The sequence below is a fragment of the Polyergus mexicanus genome, unplaced genomic scaffold (assembly GCF_030449975.1).
Source record: "Polyergus mexicanus isolate NDT 795.1 unplaced genomic scaffold, iyPolMexi1.0 SCAF_8, whole genome shotgun sequence".
NCBI lineage: Eukaryota > Metazoa > Arthropoda > Insecta > Hymenoptera > Formicidae > Polyergus > Polyergus mexicanus.
In genome coordinates, this window is record NW_027223328.1 from 3337185 (window position 1) to 3361268 (window position 24084).

The 24084-nt window shown below is 33.4% G+C and overlaps 2 protein-coding genes across 2 annotated transcripts in view; one reads left to right on the top strand and one right to left on the bottom strand.

Annotated features, from left to right (window-relative positions):
• Window positions 1–7373, bottom strand: part of LOC138935919 (serine/threonine-protein kinase SIK2) — a 31198-nt gene extending 23825 nt beyond the window's left edge. Inside the window, exons 1-3 of the mRNA XM_070300897.1 lie at window positions 6034–7373; window positions 5595–5665; window positions 5201–5248 (exon numbers count right to left, since the gene is read on the bottom strand). The gene's annotated coding sequence lies outside the window, so the exon portion shown is untranslated. The remainder of the gene's footprint in view (window positions 1–5200; window positions 5249–5594; window positions 5666–6033) is intronic.
• Window positions 7374–20787: 13414 nt separating this feature from the next.
• Window positions 20788–24084, top strand: part of Rsh (radish) — a 127283-nt gene continuing 123986 nt past the window's right edge. Inside the window, exon 1 of the mRNA XM_070300333.1 lies at window positions 20788–20807. The gene's annotated coding sequence lies outside the window, so the exon portion shown is untranslated. The remainder of the gene's footprint in view (window positions 20808–24084) is intronic.

Here is a 24084-nt window from a genome sequence, read left to right on the forward strand (position 1 = left end):
AGCTGAGATAATGCTTTCCAAACGAACTTTATCTTCGAGAATTACATCGTATTGTACCGGCTGCATGGCATTTCTAATTACAAAGAACACTTTCAATTCCTTTGGCTCGCGAAAAGGAATTTTCGTATTCAGCCGCTTTCGCTCTATAAATTATGTGGCATGCGAGTTTTGCAGAGAGAAATTTATACGACAAAATCACCATAAAGATATTTGCATCCAAAGCAATATGTAGATCTTATTGTCGATAAAAACTATATATTAAGAATAAACGCGGTAGCACATTGCACAAGCAGATAAAATGCGATGATTTACATATTGGTAGTGACATCTTACAACGTTAAAGAGATCCTCAGTTTAATACAGTAAAATTATTGCAACAAATGTATACAACAAAAATAAATCTTTGCTACAAAATATTAAATTCATTGCCAATGAAATTGACATTATTATGATATTAATATGAAGTATCCTCTTATATCTAATGTTGTTTCGTAATATGAAGTTTTGAATTGAATAAATTTGTTATATGGAAAGATGTTTTATATAACAAAATTACATATGACTGATCCTTGTAAGATTTAGGCTCGCTGTGTGTTATATTATTGAGAAATTTGTGTTATCATGCAATCAAGTAATCTTTTGCTCATACGATCAGCTTCTTCTGTCATCGTTAGTCGGAAAAGCGTCTGTGACTACCTACAATAGATATCTACTTTCCCTCCATGTTCTCTCGGTGGGTATTGTATTTTCGCAAGTACCATGCGTTGCGAGCGCGTATTCGAAGATCGATATTATCCAGGTTTGCCACGATACACGCGAGCTCTCGCTGGAATGTTATATTTAGATGGACCCTTCTTCCCTCCCTTCCCCCCCCCCCCCCTCGTCCCCCTCGTCCCCTTTTCCCGTCATCAAGTGGCAGCGTACAACAGCGAAGCTCGCTCAATTGCCCCTGGAAACCGATATTAACGTGGTTAGCGATGCTACTCCTCGATGTGAAGTACCTTCGGGGCAGAGAGTAGCTTTATATACATTGCAAAATTGAATTGCAGACGAGATGATGCATTTCTCGCGACTTTACCGCATCCAACTGCACACTCTGTCAAATGGCAAAATCGACAAAAGAAACGCCGCCCATTCCTCCGTCTCCCATCTCTCTAGCGCAATTTTGTAATTTTATATCGGGCAACCATAATTTCGCGATATTATCAAGATTTATAAAAAGTTTAACGCGTTTCTAAAACTATTTGCGACATCGGTCAGCCAGTGACGAATGGATAATCAGGCGCGAATACCTGCGACAATTATCTCTCGGAATAAGTTATGAATAATTTCGCATTCATAAAGGTTGATAAATATTTTAGAGAATGCGCTTTCGTGCTGACGTTTGAAAACGAACGAATATAACGTGCACCAGCAATCTCTTTACGACTGTGGCCGAAATGCGGTGAAAAATATGACAAGAGATACAAAGTAAAGAGAGAGAGAAATGGCAAATAATAAGACCTGAAATCTGTGGCTCATGCAAACGTAAAATATCGAGACAACCGGATTTGGAAAATCCTTTATCCTGGCACAAATATAACAGCGATAACACAATTTTGCTGTTTCTGAAACTGACATACGACGAATATCGAAAAGAAAGAGAATATAAAAGTTAAAAAATATATATATATATATATATATATATATATTACTTATGTAAATCATTTTTTTAAATATTAAAAAAATTATATTATTACATAAATATTTGACATAAAAGAAAGATACGATAAAATTATTTACAAAAAAATGTATATAAATGTGAATATGTGGTGCTCTTTTGAAACCTAACAATTTTACTTTGTCTTCTTATCCGTCATATCACAAATAATTTTTAGTAATTAAAGCAATAAGATTTCACAAGAAAAAGAAAAGGCGAACAAACTTGCATATTTGTTTTTAGTCAAAAATTTATAAGATAAAGATATAAAAATTTCTAAAAGAGATTGCTTTAAAGAACTGCAAAGAATCTGAGAAAAGCAGATTTTCCTGCAATACTAAAACAAAATGTTAACAGAAAGATCATCGAAACGTAACTCTCTCTATGATTCTCGTGAAAAAAGCGCTCTACTTAAAAAGCGACCGTAATTGTAATCCGATAAGCGACCTTAATTTAATCTTTTTTCCAACTTTTTCCTTTAATATTATAAATAATAACGAAATCGATAGAACAGCACGTACGAAATTGGATATGTTGGAGGATAAAGATACGCGCGCGCAGATTTTTCATCAGCCGAGTGCACGCTGTTAATTTGTGAGACGCTGTGCGGGGGTCCTAAAAGTAATCGTAAAGGATAATCAATCTTTTACTCGTATATAACTAGTTCTTCGCGAGCTGAACATTTTCCTTGAATTGTTCTTTTAGGATATTATTTATCTTTGTAACAAAGCAAATAGCAACATTTCACACGCATTTTGCGTGTAGATGCAAGAATACAATATATATACATATACGTATTTGTTTTGTATATATATATATATACGAAATTACTTAAAAAATAGAAATTTAAACACGATATCTATATCCATATTCAATTTACTATTAAGTCTTTTCAACATTAAAGTAATAATAATACTAATAACACTAATATTAATAATGCTAGAACACTTTTAACGAAAAGGAAGAAATATATTTTCTCTTCAAATATATATTGTACTATTTAAATTAATTTTCTCATTTGACTTCGAAAAAGCGTGTGGCAGTCGTCGTTGACTTATTACCGAAACCATTGCTTTCAGAAATCGCCAGGAAAACCTGGATTTAATTCCAATCCTGCAACGAATATTCCCAATTTTCAACAAAGCACCGAACTAGATATCGCGGATGGACCGACAAGAAATAATTCTCTACGATGAAGATTGTTTCGACTCCTCGCCGGTACGAACCACGCAACTTTGCTACCGTTTACCTGACGAGAGGGACAACGATGAGGCCCCTTAGCTAAGACAGCGATCGCATCCAAGAACATGGAAAGAACGCCGTGTTTTCGCGATGTAATTTATTAATTTATTGACGAATATTTAATTCCGATACGAAATTAGTAAATAATAATCTAATCAAAAACAAATCAAGAAATTCGGAATAATTTAGTCGCGATTCAGCGATGTCGAAAGCAGACATCAAAATTAATACAATATTTAATCGTTGGCTTAACATCGAGTCTTCGTACTCTTATTCAATAACTTTTTTATTGAATACCAAAAGAATTAGCTAGATATTCGTTACATCTATGAAGTTTGAAATAAAATTTCCTGAATTTATTACCGACTTTTTGGTATGAAAACACAAGCTTTTAAGTTTATAAATATTCTTGAAATAAATAATATATATAAACTAATATTTAATAATTATATTAATTTAGAATTTTTATTATATTGCCATTATACATGTTCTTTCGGTAAATTTTCGTGTAATTTACAGAAAAAAGAATTTCACATATAATTTATAATATTATTAATACAATTGTAATATATAATTATATATAAATTACAATTATAACACAATTATTATAATTACAATTAATTAATGTACAATAATAATTAGAGAACAATTACTAATGCTAACAGTATCAAATAGATATATCCGATATATCCAATAATGCAAATAATTGGATACTGACTTTACATTTAACGGAGTTTCAATATTACATAAATTTACATAACGATGTAATAAATATATATAAATTTTAATCTATAAAATAAATGTAACACACATGTGTATTACATCTTATTTTGTACATAAATACAATATATAATTTTCGATTTGTTAAAAAAAGATGCATGTGTATATATGTCATTTAAAAAATTTTTTATAATTAATTTAAATTTTTCTATTTTCTAATTTAATTTTAAATTGTAGAAAACTTAATAATTTCTAATTTATATTTTCCTACAATTCCAAATTCATTTTTTTTTAGTTTTTTTTTAACTAAATTTTATTTTATTAATTCTAAAATTAATTTTAATTTAATTTTTAAAATTTGCCTGAACATAAGTTTAAATGTTATTTTATTTATATTTTATTGCTATGTTTATTTCTCTAATATTCTAATAGTCTTAGCATTCTTTTAATTTCTAGTAAGCATTTAATTCCTTCCTAAGATAAGCCTAATAATCTTAACAATCCTACTTTTGCTGATTAAGCTAGCGGGATTTTGTGATTACCTAAAATTTGGGGAGTGTCTCCTAATCGCGTTCCCTATTCGCGTTCCCTACTCGCGTTTCCTACTCGCGTTTCCTATTTCCATGCCCTAATAGAATGCCCACACACCGGTAGCATTCTTAATTACATGCATATAGAAATGCTCAAACACATGTATTGCCCAACATGTGTATTTTTGCGCCTTTTGACCACGATATTGGTCAACATGTTGCTTTCGTTGGGCCAGCTGGACCTACCTTTCGTTGATCCTGGCCATATTTATTCTGACTACATCTAGCCAGAGATCAATGAAGGAGAAAAATTCCTTCCGTTGCCGGCTAATTATTATCGCCGGTAGTCACCGGCGTAATGAGCGTAATTTTACGCTCGTTTACGATCGTGAGACATTACGACCGTTTGTCATGCATTATTTTAATATATCATTACTTTAATTAATATAATGCCAAATTATCAATCAAAATTAATTGATTGAAATTCTTATAATAATATGATATTTTCTTTATAATAATATATAATTTATATTAAAGTAAAATTAATAAAACATTTATGTGTCTTATATAATTTAATAAATATCGATAATTTGGCTTTATATCAATTAAAACAAAGCTTTCACTGATATGATAATGTAGATGGATGGGCTATGAAAAATTAGGATAAAATTGGCGCAATATAAAAATAAGTTACTACTATTTAATATAATTAATAAAATTACTCCTAGCGCCTTCTTCATTAAACAAATAAAATAAAATATATCAATTAAAAAAATATTTTATATTCTTTGCAAATTTTCGTTTTAATTTATATTTTGAATTATATCTGTAATATATATACTTTAATGTACATTAAAAAATCTATTGAAATGTATTTTGTTATTTGATTTCATCTATTCTAGCCCATCCATTTTGAAGTAACAGATCTATTTACAATGTACAATCTACATTTGCATCTACACTATCTACGAATCCGTTACTTCAAAATAAAATAAAGTTCATCACTCACCGGCAATGATGCGCAGCAGCGATGTTGTTGGTCTTGAGGCTACGTTGTCTGTAATATACAAATATAAAATCTAAATTATAGCAGCGCTCAAAATATAATTAATATATCAAAAAATTATTATTTTACGTGCTGAATTTTGTATCCGATGCGTACGATAAGAAGCAAATACATAAATACAAAACAATTTTATAAATTTTAGACTACTTTTTTTAATAATGGAATTTATTGGACTTATGTAAAAGTATTACTACTTTTTTTTAATAATGGAATATATCGGACTTATGTAAAAATCTTTCTTTCTAATTTTCTCTTGTTTAATTCAGTTAAATAATGAGGCTGAATTAATGCGCGTAAACAATTTTTAACAATCAATATACAAATAACAAATACTCACCCTTGGGTTGCTCCGCTGGTGCAGGATGCCTCTCCTAGGCCTCCTCCTCCTCTCAGAATGTCAGGGTTGATCTGTAACATGCAAATAGAAGATCCAAATTGTAGCAGCGCTCAAAATAACTAATATTTTTAAAAATTTATTATGTGCATTGAATTTTATATTTAATGCATATAATAATAAGCAGATTAATAAAATAATTTTATAAATTTGAGAAAAAGGAAATTGAAAAATATTACTAATAACTAATAATTTCGAATAAAAACTATAATCTAGAAATAAAAACTTTTACAAGATTATAGCTTTCATAAAAATCTGTTTCTTTAATTCTCTATTGTTTAAATCATACAAATAAAGAATCAAATTACGCGATTAATTGCTCAATTTAAATTGCACATATGCAATTAATAAGTAATTAATATACAAATAACAATTTACTTACCACAGGGTTGCTCCACCGATGCCCGATGCCTCTCCTAGGCCTCCTCCTCCTCTCAGGTTGATTTACACACGCGATACTTAAACGGCACTCCCGCACTTTTATTAAAAGATTACTTCCGCGCTTGTACGCGCGATACTTTGAACGACACTCCCGCACTTTCGAATTTCGGTACGATCGAATCCCGCTTCACGTGAGAATCACACTTCGAGTCGACAAGTCGGGAATTCACCGATTACTTCGAGCAAAGGTTAAGCGGAAGCGGAAGAAGACGAAATCGATCGATGGAATAATCGCGAATGGGGTTCGCTCGACTCTTGACCCGCGCCTGCTCCCATCGAGGGCCGACTAGAACATCGTTAGGAACGATTTCATACGAACCACCAAGTCTCTATCATACAGACTGAGCCGGGTTTATCGTAAGGCTGATAGACGGGTCGAGAATGAAGATACCCACCTTCTACGTGCTAACAATCTAGCATTTCGAAAGCGGGAGATCAACTTCTCTAGCGAGCGAAAATCGAACCTAATTAGAACAGCCGACTCCTCAGATGCCAAACATGTTAGTATTTCTACAATGTGCTGTTAGACGGTACAAGAGAAGGGACCCATTAACGACGATTCCAAAACAATCGACCGAACTCTAACCGATTCGGGCCGAACCGTTCGTCGGAGCAGAACGTGCCCTCAACAGCCGATTCTCGAACCGAAGTTCAAGATTAACCGCGCGAACATGCATCTATATTATGCACGAACATACGTTGCTACGCGGCCGGCATTCACCTCAGCCGCGATACTGAGGCGTTTTAACGTTGCGCCTACATTAATATATTAAATTTATTAATACATAAATATTTATATAATATATAATATTAATATAATATTAATATTAACTGATATTAATATAAAATTAATTATATTAATAGGTATTAATATATTAAAGATTGCAACGCTGAGAGACATCCCATTTAGTCGGCAACAAAGTATGATCCTCGGTGACAATCGTGAAAACGAGATAAAAGTCCAACGCGAAGACGCGACGACGCGAAAACGCGATACCGCGACAACGCGACGCATCGTTGCTCGTACGGCACGATGACGGCAACGACGACGCACTAATGTGCGTTCAACGCACAAATGCGCGTGCCACATATGAGCCATTGTGCGACTCGTGGCAATGCTGTACGGACACGCGACGCGAAAGACGCGAAAGCCGTCCGCGACACGATGACGGTACCGACGACGCGACAAGCCGTCCGCGGCACGATGACAGCACCAACGATACGACGAGCCGTCCGCGGCACGATGACAGCAACGACGACGCTGGGTACTTGGTTTCCCCTTCGCAGTAAACCTTGAGGACCTTAGGACCTTAAGGCATACCGTCCAGGTACTGAAGCCACTCCACCACGTCAAGGTGTACCCATGGAGGGTTATTTTATACAATATATAATTTTGTAATATAATATATAACTTAAGAGAGAGGAAAAATATACTTTATAATTGAGAGATCAACTATATCGCATATATCCCTTTTTTTCCTCGATTAAAAGAGATGCGATGTAGATATGTTTTGAAAAAACAAGCAATACATGTATAATATTATACGATAATTTAGATTGGATCGCATACACTATTAAAGAAACAAGAAAAAGAACGAGCAATGTACAATTAAGTTTTGAGACTCGCTTCGCATTTCCGTTTGATCCGTTTGTGCTGCCATTTTAGAGGGTTATTTACAACTCAATACTCAACACGTGGTGCAAGTTTTAAATTATTTGATTCAATAATTAATAAGATACAGTTATGCAAAGTAGTGTTAAAAATTTGTTTAAAAATCGGTGTAATGGAAAGAACGCTTGACAATATACCAACATTAAATTCTGTATTAAATTAGAAAAGTCTCTAACAGAAATGTTATAAATGATTCAACAAGCCTACGAAGTGTCAGCAATGCATAAGAGTAACGAAGAGTTTCGAAGATACAGATGACATAAAAAAAAACATAAATCACATTTTGAAAGGGCTTGCTGAATCATTTGTAATGTTTCTGTTGGAGACTTCATTAATTTAACGCAGAATTTAATGTTGGCGTGTTGTCAAGCGTTCTTCCCATTACATTGATTTTTAAGCAAAATTGTATTAACACAACTTTGCGTAATTGTATCTCATTAACTATTGATTTAAATAATTTAAAACTTACACCACATGTTAAGTATTGAGTTGTGAATAACCCCCTAAAATAGCAGCACGAACGGATTAAACATTCGGAAATGCGAAGCGAATCTCGAAACTTAATTGTTGGACCGTAATATATTTTGAAAATAATATAGATGGTAAATAAAAATAAAAATTACTTATCGCATATATCGTTGCTCCATCCATCTTCGGATACCATCATCAGGATCTCCTTTTCTTCTCTTGTTCATCCCTTGCTGTTTCCTCGTGACATTTACGCTCACTTGCTAAAACACAGTTAATTACTATTAGTCGAATATGCGACGATCGCGGCATACTTTGCACCGGCACTCCCGATCACGAAACAATCACACGAGACACACTTTATTATATCGTAAGAGAGAATATGAAAAATACGATTTGCTTGATGTTTGACACGACGCCAAAATCATGCGCCACTCGTTACAACAATACTATCTCTATTGTTGAATTATTTCGTTTTATTTCTTATTTTTAAAAGTTAATTAATTGTTAATTACAATAATCATAGCAAATTATATTTTAATATTTGTCGCCATCGCGTTTAGAAAAGAAATTCGACGGAGCGTCTCGCATCACTACTTTACTGCTCGAACGTAACTGTACGAATGATAACAAGGCCGTAAAATGTGATATGTTAATAATAGCCCGCTAATGTTTACGCCGCTAAGATTGAATACTATGATTGATAATTTGCCGCCGAAATATTTTTCGTACTATGACGCATATACAAGCGGAATCTTAAATTATATGAGTATTTTAAATTATAAAGTATTTATTTAATAAGCGATTAATATATTATAAAACGTATCGTTAAGTTAATTATTCGGACCTGCGATTCGATTATTTTATTACGCGCTCTCCGAATCCGAATTATATTTAAATCGTGAAAAATTCAAACGATGAAGCATCGAACGAAATATAATTAAACTTTAAGTATTTTTAAAGAAATAATTATTGCTTATAAAGAGAGAGAAAAATCACGACAAAACAATAAATTACAATTTTGATTCCTGTCACTTTGACTCTTGATTAAATGTATATCACGCGAAATATATGCCTCGATATTTATCGTTGCGATATAAATACGCATTATTTAAGATATGTAAGATAAAAGGTAATTAATTTCATTTATCATATCAAATTATTTTTCGATACTTGTTGCGATCTCGTTTAGAAAAGGAATTTGACGATGTCTCGCGCTCTACTACTTTACTGTTCGAGTGTCGCCGAGCGATTGATAGGCCATAATACGTTAACAATAGCGTGCTAATGTTTACGCCGCCAAGGCCGAAAACTATGTTATTGATAATTTGTAGCCGAATATTTTGCGTACTATAACGTATATCGCGGAATATTAAATCGTACAAGTATTTTAAATTATTTACTTAATAAACGATTAATAATATTACGGAGCTTATCGTTAATTACTTGGATATGCGATTCGACTATTTTATTGCGCGTTCTCGATCCGAATTATATTTAAATCGTCGAAAAGTCGAACGATATAGCATCGGACGAAATATAATTGAACATTAAGTATTAAAAAAAAAAAAAAAAAAAAAATTATTTCTTATAAAAGGAGAGAAAAATCGCGACAAACAATAATTCACAATTTTACTGTTACTTTGATTCTTGATTATATACACGCCTCGAGATTGATCATTGCAATATAATTACATATTATTTAAAGTAAAAGATAATTAATTATTAATCTTGTCAAATTATTTCCCGATACTTGTCGCGATCGCGTTTAGTAAAGGAATTTTATGGTGCGTCTCGCACGACTACTTTCCTGCTCGAGTGTTGTCACGCGAATGATAACCGAGTCGAGATCGAGATATGTAAATAATAGCACGTCAATATTTACGTCGCCAAATACTATGTTAGATATTGCTAATTCGCTGTCGAAATATTTTACGTATTATAAAATAAATATGCAAAATATTAAATTAAAGTATTTTAAATTATAGATTATTTATTTATTAAATAATTAATGTATCACGGAACTTATCGTTATATTAATTATTCGATCGTTTTACAGCACGTTCTTAATCCGAATTATATCTACTAGATCATCGAAAAATCAAATGATATAGCATCGTGGACAAAATATTTTTGACTCTACGTGTCGTTAAAGAAATAATTATTATCCGTAAATATGGTATTGAAACGATAATTTATAATTTGATTTTCTATTATTTTAATTCTTATTTGATTAAATGAATAAATCACGAAATGTCCGATTCGAAATCTATCGTCGCGATATATGTATACATGTATGTAGTTACGTATTATCTATAAATGTAATTAATTATTAATTATATTATAATAGCAAAAATAATATATCCCGATACTGTGGTCACGATCATGTTTAAAGAAGGAATTTGACGGAGCGTCTCGCACGACTACTTTCCTGTTCGAGTGTTGTCACGCGAATGATAACCGAGTCGAGATCGAGATATGTAAATAATAGCGCGTCAATGTTTACGCCGTCAAGGCTAAATATTTTACGTATTATGACATATATACACACACATATTTCATATATATATATACAAAAAATATTAAATTTTATACAAAAGTCTATATATATTAAATTAATTTTAAATATTTTAAAGATAAATTTTTTCGTAATTCTGGTTTTTTTATTTAGAGTTGTAGGTAGTACCCCATGAAATATAAAAGAAACTTTTAACATTTTTATGCTCAAATCAATATTGCAAGAGATGTCGCGATTTTTTATCATTTTTATCTGTTATCATTTATAAAAACTAAATGGCGCATTTTATAATATTTTATATAACACACACACTTTGTAATATTATAATAATATTCCTTGAGCTCTCATCGAGATATCCACTTTTGAAAAAGCAAAATCGATACTCGCAAGTATCGATAGGTATTGTTGTCTTTTCAGCGATGCTGATTGATTATCTCGATGTTACGCTGTGTATTATTTCATATCGATAAAAGCTTGTCGTGACCGAGCGATGCATTTGACAGTTTAAATATTAAGTGTACGTGTAATTTTTATTTAATTGATTTTGGAAAAAGAGAGAACTAGAATTAATATGTAAGTAATATTATATACACATAAAATAAATGGCGCTTGCGTAGCGTGCGTATTTATAATATTCTAGTATGTATAAAATTTATATAACAAATTTTAATAATATAAAGAAAATATTAAATAACATGAAAAGTTATACATATATAAGAAATTAAACAAGCGAACGCAACTGAATAGTTTTCAAATTATTAAATTTAATAAAAAAATATTATAGACAATACATTAGTACAGTAGAAAACAAATAGTACAGTATAGAAAGAAATATCTTCAAATCTAAAAAAAATTTAAATCTGCAAAAAGTATCATAGATAAAATTTAACTATTCTTATAATAATTGGTATATAATCTTCCGGAGGATTCGCAGAGAATAACATATGTAACATAAAGAAGGCGCGAAAATTTTATCGCCACGAGGGTAAAATTTTCACCTCAACTTGCATTTCTTCCCTTTGTATCTCCCTCTTTTACCCCTCTATCGCGCCATTTCGCAACTTCTCTCCTGTACGGAAAAGATCTATAATAGAAATATCGAGCGACCTGTCGCGAGACTGACAGAATGAGTGATTGACATAGTGGACTCTCATCGGGCAGAGAAAAAAATCAACCCAAAGTGCTGGCCATGTGTCAGAGCACTCGAACAAACCTCATGAGAGGTTTTACGCTCTTGGCTTCCATTTAATTATTGAATCGTCCTTTCCGTCTTGTTCGCGTTGCGAAATTCTTTTTTGTTTCTTCTTTCATTTTCTCTCTTTTTTTTTGTCATACAAATTCATGATCGAATCACTGCTATAAAACAATCAATCAATTGATCACTGATGTTTGTAGGTAAATATAGAGTTTTCATTTCCATTTAATGTTAAGAATTATCGATATATAATAATGTATAATTTGTTATTATCAACATATAATGATTTATAATTTGTTATACAAAAAAAGCTTATGCGGCTTCTTCCCTCCCATCTGATAAAAATTACTATCGAGAGCAAACGCGCGTTCTTCTCACTTTTACGTTTATTTTTGATTACACGCAAGCAGAGTAATAAAAGCATCGAAGGGACTCTCGTGAAAAACAGTGACGGAATGAACGATCGATGGTGCGATGTCGTATCAGCGCACAAAAACGGAAATACAAATCTCCAAAAAAGCATTTTTGTCTCGACACGGTGATATACCCGATACCTTTTCGAGTATGCACTTTTCGAGACGAAAATTTTTTTTCCTCGCACGAAAAACAAAGAGAGGAAACGTGGAAAGGAATAATCGGGCCAAGTACGATGAAAAGAATTTATCGCAACATCAATGTCGCGAGTATTATTTTATTATATTATACTTTTCTATCGGCATAAATTGATACAGTATCGTATTACATTTCACATAAGTTTTCCATGTGGGTGCATCATTTCCGGACACGTTTTTCCGGCTTACTCGAGCGTGACGGAAAATAACACTGGTTATTGCGATACTCGATAACGCTAGTAACATTAAACAACAGGATATCAAATCGTACGCTCCGATATACAGTTTACTTTAGAATTCGTGAATACGATAACTTTCCATGAACGCTGAAAACTATCAATATGACACGGTATGCGTGTAATTTTTGCTAGAATACTAGAAGCTACGTAACACGGAATAAACTGACACAAATTCGCCGTGTGTTAGTACAAAAAAATATGCCTGTAAATCCCTATCAGCCAATCATTTTCGAAACGATCAGCTTGCGTTTCTACGCTTCGCATCGTTATCGAAATCATAAAAAAAAAAAAAAAAAAAAAAAAGCGAACGCGCTTCCGATATTGTATCGAGAGTACGAGTTGGTTTTCGACGATTCGTAAACAATATTACATACACAGATTGCACTTAATAAGTGCGTATAGTTACACGCTTTTAGCTTCTGATTAATTGAAAACACTGCGGTTTGCGTGTTTGGAGCCTTACGTGGGATTAATTTATTTAGTAGCAACTAAACGATATATTTCGAAGTGATTTCGATTTATCGACAGCGATAATAATTTACACAGGGATTTGCGGTACATCCAAAATTGTCAATGAAAAGCAAATGAAACCTACAGAAGACGTAATAATAGTACAAATAAATGATTTAAATTTGGCATTTGTATCGTAGTCTCTCGCATAATCATGTTGGTATTAAATGCGACGTAAAATTTTTAATTTTTCTGTAAAACAGAATCTCATAATAAATTATATAATGTTAAATAAAAGTGTGTTTTTAAAATGTATTAACCAAGCAAGCGAATTTGTTTTCTTAAGCCACTGTTCAAATAATATAACAAACATTTGATATATGGCATTGCAATAGACAACGTCGTTCAAGTATATGTAACTTACTTGAGAAGCACAAAAATGATTTAAATTATTTTTCATCGCCTAAAGTGCATTTTTTCGTCGCTTGGAAGATCGTTCTCGATATTTAAGTAACAAACCCGGCTCGTATCCACGGCTATGGAAACGTCGGAGTTAAGTCGGCCACCGTATAAGAAGAGCGATTTTATGTAGTTTCTTTAGGGAACATCACGGTAAAACGAGGGTCGAAGATCCTCTTACCGAGTAACAAGTGACGTCGACGAAGTGGCTGCAATCATGCCCGCGGCGTTTAGGCGTGTAAGTAAGGAGACAAGAGATTGACGCCTTTTGCGATCCACAAACATACGGTAAAGTATGTTATTTTATATGAAAATTATATATACGCAAAATATTCTTAAATAATTTACAATATATAAAAGCTACAATTGGTAAAAACATCTTGGTAAAAAATAAAAAATTGTCACGTGGTAACTGGAACATTTTTTCAGACCGATTAATCCGCGATAATTTGTCAGATTATTATTATAGTAGTTTAGCTGATAAAAAATTGTCTCGGATAAAAAAATGTGAGTTTAATCTGGGTGCGTGTGCATGCTCTCTGGCTGTCAAAACTCGGCGGGATACGCGTCCGGAGAATTGTTTCGCTTTATCCATTCGCGGCGAGCGAAATTGCGTATTTCGCCGTTAATCCGGCGAGTTTTCGCATAGCGAAAGTGATATCGATTATCGTCGCGGACGCTCGAAACGAGCAATCGCCTAAAATCAGTACGCAATAGCTAGAACGCCAGTAGCAACAGGCAGCAACTTCTCTGGCCGGCGGCGCGGCTGCAAAGTAGGTCTCGACACGCATACACAGATACACACACACACACACACACATACACGCTCTGTCTCTCTCTCCCTTTCTCACGTCTGTTCCGATTTCCTTCTTGCAGACAGGGAGACAGACTGCCACGATATCGCCTCGCTCTCCGTATATGTGACGTATTGATTGGAGGCTGGGGCTACAGGTGGCTTTTCGGCGCTTGCGCCGTACAGGGGATATGAATAAGCTCTCTCTCCCGTTCCCTTATTAAAATACCCTATGAACTTAGCGGAGGAATCGTTATTTGAGAGAGAGAGAGTATAACTATTCCTCTCCTTTTCTCCTTCCACGTATTATTTTGTCGTCGAATCTCTGTCAGCCCTTGAAGCATCTCAGCGTGTCGAGACCCACGTTCGAAACAAATAAGTGTGATTTCTCGAATCTGCGAGATCAGCGAGACAAATAGGCGCGAGCGAAAAGAGGATCAAGACGACCAAGTTCGAAGCTTCGCGCCCTTCGCGGATGATGGATCTCCTATTGTGTATATCTCGTTGTTATTCCGCTCGTTATCGAATGAAAGTAAATGCAGGGACGCTTGCAAATCGAGTTGGCAGCCGCCTCGGGGTGTATCAATCGAATGGTCTGTTTTTGCCAAAGCTCCCCATGTAGAAAAATATCGTTCTGTCAGTATCAGTTTTGAGTATGAAAAAATACGAGATACATATAAGGTCTTCGAAAAATAAATCGACAACAGGCAACACAACGTATCCTCCGATCGCAAGTTTTGTGATCGATCTTATGTTCGCTAAAATGTTGACCTAAGTAGATATCACTATGATTTAGTCAGACATACTCGTCTTAATTATCGACAAACTACATTTATATTCGCGATCCCTTCGTTATAATGACATTGCGTGCCAATTGCAGTAACGTCGAATTTAATAACACTAATTACAATTTCGAAACTTCAATTTATATTTATCTTAATATAATTAATTTTCCAATTAATAATTTACGCCACAGAACTTTCTACAATTCTTCCTACGTTTTCAGTCCTGATCTAGGTGTTTCAGGTTGTGAAAATGTCCGCAGTCGTGTCTAAAGAGGTGGCTGTATTTCAATCGGTCGCGCCTTCCCTCTCACCTTGCTTTCCAGCTGACACCATATTTCTTTTTCTCGTTCTTCCGTCTTCGGGAGCAGGTGGAAAAACGTCGCCGGCACCATAATGGACGAGCACGGTCCCGCGACATGGACATGAAAGATTCACGAGCGGACGAACCTCGACGACGACGCAACTTTTTGATTAGGCAATTTTTTCGAGATTCTAGTCGCGTATAAAGCACGCGGCGCATAATTGATGCGTTTCCGCTTAATGAGCATAGATAAACGACGGAAAAGCGCGTCGCGAATTTCCCATGGTAAGACAAACATAAACTAGTTAGATTTTGCGAGAGCGTTGCGAAAAAAAGTGGCGTACGCTATTATGATAGGTCGAAATCTGGCGGATTTTAAAGTAAAATCTTCCCAGTTTTTTTTTTTTTTTTTGTCCCCATGTCACACAGTGCGTCGAATTCACATATTTTCCGATAAGCTTAAAAGCGATAATTTGATTAAAATTTATCCACTTTTTTCTTACGTTTAATTTTAATCGTCCTTGTATTATTACAACTAATTATTTTATCAAAATATATATAAAAAAAAAAAATAAATTTAAACAAATAAAATTCTGTTATTTATTTATGTACATATCTTGAAAACTTAATTCGAATCATTTATAATTAAAAAGAGTATTAATGCCCTCATATATTATGGTATATTAAAAAGCTTTCTATTCAAAGAGGAGGAAGATTTTAAATTTGGATCCAAAGCAAAGAAGAGGATAGTTGTTTATTCAACGTAGATAAGTTTTATAGCGCGCCCAAGTCGTTTTTCTTTTATTTTGGTCGATAAAAATTTTACCGTATAAATTCGCCTCTCTGTCGCGTTCCATTTCTTTCTTTTTTTTTGCGTTTAGATCCACTACCCCACTATATTCTCGGTTTATAGACTTAGGTACTGTCATCCATTACACAGAGTAGCTTGTCTGCTTGTAACATTTTAGTGCCTTTTAGTATGGTGCTTTGATTCATCACGCGTATCGTAGAGAATCTATGCAAATGAAATCGCACAAGAGAACTGCCATTCGCACCACCGTATATTTGGCAAATGAGCAAATGTTTGCGTCGCATCTAACACGAAATAAAGATTTAATGCCGGTGCTGAGATTAATCAGGCTACCCAGCAACTTAATACAAAAATATTTAACTGTGTGTAGTTAAATAATAAAAATATAATAAGAAGTATTCTGCATTGAATTCCCAGAATTTATTTTACGAGAAATAATTGTTAGGATTAAATATATATAATTATATAATTATATAATTTATAATATATTAAAATTACTAAAATTTATTAATTATTAAAATTATTAAAATTTATTAATTATAAAACATATAATTTAATATATTAAATATATATATTTGTAGCTCATCCTGAAGAAAAAAAATAATTATATAATATATATTTCTTAAAAAATTTAAACAATGTAGAAATATATATCCTCTTGGAAAGAATTATTTATAAGAGTATTAATTGTTTAAGATGCTACCTTCTCAGCGACAGTGCCTCATAAATGTAAGCTTAGTTATTTTATACACCATCGATAAACAACGACGATTCTTTCGACAAGGTTTCGTCAAACATTTATCGAGACAATGGTCCTTATCGATATGATACCTTACAGAAACTCGAGATTAGTTTGACTTTGAAAGACACAATAATCATGCGAATTATCACGTTTGATGATTAAATTTTATTATACGATACTTTTGGATAGCGAGATATTTTGGATTTGCCCTCTCCCGAAAAGAAAGCGTTAAAACGTGAGGAAGAAGGAAGAAAATGTAGCTATACGAAAGAAAAGCAGATGGAAATCGTGGAGGCCCACGAAAGAAAGGGGCTCACTTCTTAGAAATGAAATGGGAGCGCGGCAGCCGGGAAAATGCGAGGGGATCGCTCTTGTAGCGGCACGACACGCGACAAGAACAAATGTTTTGCGTGCAAATAAATGTTCCTTCCGAGGAACCCAAAGTAACGATCTTTAATTTACATTCTTGCAAAACTTATGATGAAATTTCGGACGAAACATTCGCTTCGGATAAATTTTAACTGAATTATAAAAAGTCAATGTCAAATAAACGAGTTCGCGAATAGCAAAGTGAGTCTCTTACTTTAACTTGCCTTCTTATTTAATTAGATTTCGAAGACATGGCAATGCGATAGTCGCGTTGCAAATGCGAAATTAATCAGACATATTAATTAAGACGAAGTATTGGAAACAGTGACGTACACGTGTAACTCCTTGATGTAACTAAAAATTTTATCACATAAGACAGCGATGTTACACGTTATTAAATGAGACAATATTTCACCAAATATTTTGCTAAATAAATAACAAATTTTATTAATCGTACAATGATTAAAAAATGATGTTTGCGAAATTTTTGGACGCTTTATCAATCGTATTATCGAAGCCTCGGCGTGTAGTTAAGATTTTGGCGTATCATTTAGCGCGAAAATTAGCCGCAATTTTCAAAGAGGTATCTCGGGAAATCCTGCCGTTTCCTCGACGCAGAAGACAGTTACCCGATGAACTCGGATCCCGAGTGTAGCTACCCTTTATTGTCTCGACTGGGCGATTAAGAATTTTGTCTCGTAATAAAGCTCGCTGCGGCCCCTCCGTATTTAGGCGATGTATCCCTCCTCCCTCCCTTCCATCCCTTCATTATATCACGTCGGTCCAGAAACTCAACTTTAAGGATTTCGACGGTTAAGTAACGAAAACTTTGACATCGCTCACATAGTTAGCTCTCGAATAAGCTTTCGAAGGGCGTCCCAAAACTTTCGATCTTAATTTTAGGCAATTTCTTTGATCAACACTAGCTGCTGTCTTTTTTTCTTTCCTTTTTTTTTTTTTTTTTTTTTTAACTGAGGATGCGAAAGCTTAAAGAGCAAAACTTTATCATCGAAGTTCGGGGATAGACTTCTATCCGTTTAGAATTTTAATTCCAGGTTCATTTATATCAAGATATATAATCCCGATCAAGGAGTTATATAAAAAAAGATCTCTTCTCTCTCTCTCTCTTTCCTCTACCTTAATCAGCTACGAATTTATCAAAGAAAAAATAATGTTATTAAAGCCAAGATTTTAATATTATTTTATAGTCTTCTCATCATTTTTATTTACAAGAGTATAAAATTTATATTGTAAGTGTGACAAAATAACATATATAAATTATATTTTATCTATATTATTATATATATATATATATATATATATATATGTATGTGTCAGAGAAAATACTAACCTCATTTACCTGCAACAATATCGTGCCCTTTTGAACTCTGTGCGTCGAAACAAATGTAAAAGGCAAAATGTAAATACGGGTATCAGGTCATACTATTAATTGTCGACGTAACGCACGTTCGATGCATTTTATATAAAGTATCGCGCGCATGCAATATAGACAGCGAATGTAATATTGTTCGGCAAATGTAATATCGTTATACAATTAATGTGATCAAATATTTATTTACTTTGTGCGATATTAATCCTTCGCCGTCGAATTTCTCTCCTTGACATACGGATAATTAAATGAATATATATATATATTTATCGTTGTTTATGGTTGAATGTGCAAAAGGATATCGAAATGTGACGCATGCGAATCGAGACGATTAAATATGAAATATTTTAAACAGAATAGATTCCAGGAGATTGTGCCGTGAATTCGTGACGTAATATTTAGCGCTGCGTGTATCGCGTGCACGCAAATCAGTGTGTAATGGAAGGTATGTTTCGTATCCCCGGCCAAATTATATTTCATTGATCGAGAAACATGGCAAACGCAGATAGAGCATATAACAGAATTATTTTCAATCAACACAATTCATTGTTAGAAGAATCAAACATACAAATTCCCGTAATAACTTTTTCATTACTTTGTCTTATCACAGATGTTTAAATGTGATTCTCATGAAAACATATTGCAAATAAATGTTCCGAGAAACTCAAGATAACGGTCTTCGATCAGTACTTCAAAAATTTTTGATAAATTTTCGAAAATTTCCTTCGGATATACTCGAGGGTTAATTACAAAGTCGATATTTAAAATCGAATGTTAACCTTGAAACGTTCTCGTGTGATACATGAAATCTAAGCAGCCATCTTCCATCATTTTCTACAGAGAATGTAATATAGAAGAAACGTGTATATAAAGAAAGGAAGTAATGACGGACATTATTTAACGAGATGCCTCAGCTCTAAATATTTATAGATGTACCGCAAAATTGGCCCTTCAATATCCACAAATCATATTCTTAATCTTGGACGTCAAGAAAATGATAAGAAGCTTTACATTATGGATGATTACTTGTATTACATCCTTCCGCGTTTAATCGCTTATAAAATATTGAAAAAAAATTTCGTATTTGTTCGCAAGGGAACATAAAAATTTCTCTCTTGAATTGTTATATCAATAATTGAAACATGACAAGGCTAGCAATATGAAAAGCCTTCGAAGAAATAAAATCCGAGATCGATTATAGCAAGATACAATTATGAAAAAAACTAGACTTTAATTCCTTGCAATTCTAATACAATCTTATAGTAAGTAATCAGAATTTTTGTGTTTTTCTATTCTCATTAAAAAAAAAAAAAAATTACAAAAAAAACTGTGCAATTACGAAGAAATATTTTTCAATTTTATGGTGGATAAAATACTTGCATCGAGATTATGGCAAGATATACAATTATGAAAAAAAGCAGAATTTAATTCTCTTTGCAATTCTAATGCAATCTTATAGTAAGCGAGAAATTTTATTTTTCATATTCTCATAAAAAAGAAAAAATCAAAAAGAAACTATGCAATCGCAAAGAAGTTTTTTTTCAATTTTATAATGGATAAAATGGACAATACTTGTACGGAGATATCGTAGGATTATGGATCTTGTTATACCGGAAACATATCCCTAAACATGTCTCCTTATCGCAGTCCCGAGAAGAGAGCCTCGTCCCTTCGTCGTCCACCGCACCTGCCTTGCGCCCCTATAGTCCACGCTCGTTCCCTCCCCCTCATTTCCGAGCGTACCGTAGCTCGCTCTTCGGTCGTGTGTACACGTAAACGCAGAGGGGATGGAAGGCACGTCTGCGCGATGAAGACCGGGATAGGAGTGAGCCTCTTTCGCGGGGGATCCGACGTGCTTTTCCACCCTCGGCGACGACAGTCCTGCCGCACCGTCAAAACGTACCACACAATCGTGAGTAAATTTGCAAACTCGCCGATCTCTCTCGTTTTATTCTACCTTCCCTGATAAGTTCTCTCTTTCTCTTTTTTTTCTTTCCGTCTCTTACGATGTGTCCTCCCCTCCGACGATTCTTTTAACTATCTTTCTCTTTTTATCTTGTCTCTTTCTCTTCTTCCTCAACTTCACGTCTTCTACCACTCATCGTCGCGATTTTATCTCTCAATTTTATCTTTGCGAAAAGGTCCCGTGGTACGCGCCGGCAAAGTTTTCTGTTCAATTTGCGCGCCCAACTGGAAGACGTCGCGTAAAACGCGCTTCGTGTCACTTACGATTGTCGGAGCAACGAAGACAATTGCAGAGAATGATTTTAGAAAATGCGGATAATGTGTGATTTATAAAGTCTTTCGTTTCCTTGATCCGGATTTACCTCTATTGGGATAATCCTTAAGTTTGCGCGCTGAGTCGTAGTTGTTTGTGAAATAATCATGTTATTTGTTACCATTAAGAAACAAAATTTGAAAACTAATTTTACAAGTTTAGGATTTTATATATATATATATAAAGAAAGAAAGAGAGAGAGAGAGAGAGAGAGAGAGAGAGAGAACAAATAAAGCGCGAGTCGTAAAGCTTCGTTTCCTTGATCGGGATTTGCTGCTGATTTTTATTGGCGGCAAATTGTTTCGCTTTATCGCCAAAGCAAGCTGTGTAAAATACTTTCGTTTCATCATTTACTATTGTATATGAGAGACAATTCTTAAAATTTACGTAATCGCTACATTAAAATAATTTCCAACCCCCGTGGTATCTCCATTTCTATATAGAATATATTGAAATAAAATAATATCTTGAAATAATAATTTGAATAAAAAGAAGTATTTACGCGCGCGTATTATTTTTACCGTTTTAATATATTAAATCTCTTGATTTATTTTTAAACTTGCTCGAAAAATTTTGCCAAGTTTAGAATTAAATAACAGATCGAAGAGCGAAAGATGCCGCGTGAAGTTTCGTATAATTTATCACTATAAAAATATAACATTTTTCAGGTTCAAATTCTTATGTAAATCTTATTTGGAAAGCATCGGAAAGTATCTTTCTAAATCACGGTGATAGATGTACTTAAAGTTTATAGATCTTAAGCTGTTATCGATATTGTTATTCCGCAAGCTAAACTCAGGCAAAGTTAGTAATAAAGTCTTCATGGAAATTTTTTTTCGAAGTCGAATTAACGATCTGTAAACTATTTATTTTATTTTATAAAATATAGATGGCCATATATTTGGCTATCTTTTTTTTTTTATAAATTCAAAGGATTTTGAATTTCTCATTCATGTTTTTTGTTCTTTAAAATCTATTTTTTAACGCAGTGGAAATAATCATACTTAAAAATTTTGCAATACTTTACATATTTTTATTTTGACTAACAAAATAAAAAAAAAAAACGACTTGTATTATGAAATATAAAATGTCAAATATGATGTAAAATACGAGAAGGAAATTTAAAAATTTCTTTGTTATAATAATGTAACGTGACATTTTTTGTGACACTTTTACCGAGAAAACCAGCAAGATTCAAAATTCGAGATTCCAGAATTCTGGTTATTTTCAAATGATATGCAAATAAAAGTCGCGCTAGTTTTGCGAGGATTGGAAAAAGTTAATTATACAAGATATCGAAGAGAGATTTAGTTAATAAAAAGAGAGAATTAAAAAAAAATATATATATATATGTGTATCACGGAAGACGTATGGATCAAGTTTCACAAAAATGAAACAAAAATCACGATCGAAACAAAATTAAGAGAATTCTCACTTCGCAACACGTTACATTCCGTAGAATCGTGTCGCGCAGATGATTTGGTCAATTATGGGTAGAGTGGTATCATCCGAGGTATCGTCGCGCTATAGCGGCCGTGTCTCGAAAAAAAAAAAAAGGAAGAAATAAGGACTTCCGTTTCGGCAGACCGGATTGTCGGAAGTATCGAACGATCGACGAAACGAAGTTAGACGAGCGCGAGATTACGGTTACGGCGCCGTATTGGATGTCCTCTTGTTTCACCGCCGGAAAAGGAGAGCCAGCTGGTCGCCTACCACGAGTCCTACTTCCATTAAAACTCATCAGATCTATCTATGTATACCGTCTATCAAAATTCATGAGAACATTCTCTCGTGCGCGAAGTATGTATTACAGAGAGCGTCCCAAATTCATCGGATGTCCTCTTAACTGCACATTTTTTTTTAATTTCCGATCAATTTTTTTTTTTTTTTTTTTTTTTTTTTTGCGAAAAAGTTTATCATCACAATTTTTAGCATCATACGATTTTTTGAATCACAAATAAAAAGCGTGTTAAAGTAAAAGACACTTAAAATTAATTAAAGTATACATAGTTTCGTGTGTGTTTGTTGTCTACTTACTATTCCAAAATTTAATTCATAGAGTATGTTTTATATTTTTAATCGATAATTATATAAAAGCTATTGATTGAAGAAACATCTGATTTTTGGGACGTTCTATATAATATAAACGAATCGAAAGCTTGAACCCCCTCATGATATACGTTGTTCTCCCTCGTGAATATATATATAATATATATCTAAATGTGATTCACGAGATAAATATCTCAGCACTACCAAATCCACTTGTGAATGCAGCTGTTATAATTACTCAGAAATATGAAATATTAATTGTTATAAAATGTTACATATACATATAATCTGCATATATAGTTTAAATGTGAAAAATATTTACCAAATATCTCTAAAATTTCAGAGAATATATCTATAACAATATAATATTATAACTACAATTAAACCTTCGTCGTGGAGTTGAAAGAAAGGCACGATTATTATTTATCGAACCTGTGACATGTATAAATGAAGCGTTAAATTAACTGTTTTTAATAACTCTCATCTTTATGGTAAATAGAAAAAGTAGGTCACGCATAAAATGGAAAAAAAAACAATGACCTAGAAGAGATATCTCATACTCTTAAAATATCTATGTTTAGGATTGATTTCGACACTATCATAATATAATTGGGGAGATTAGAATATACAAGATCACAGAGAGACAATTGCTAACGCTAAACCTAACTTCTGCAACGAACAATTGATTATACACGTGTCAACCTGGAGCGAATATCGCGGAATATTATGGCAGGTGAATATATTATGCATCAGTATACAAAACGCACTATGGATTACCGATAATAATTGTTCGACGAAAATCCATTGACGCAGGGAGAGCTTTATGCGAGGGTTAAGCTAATAATACAACGTAATAACGGCT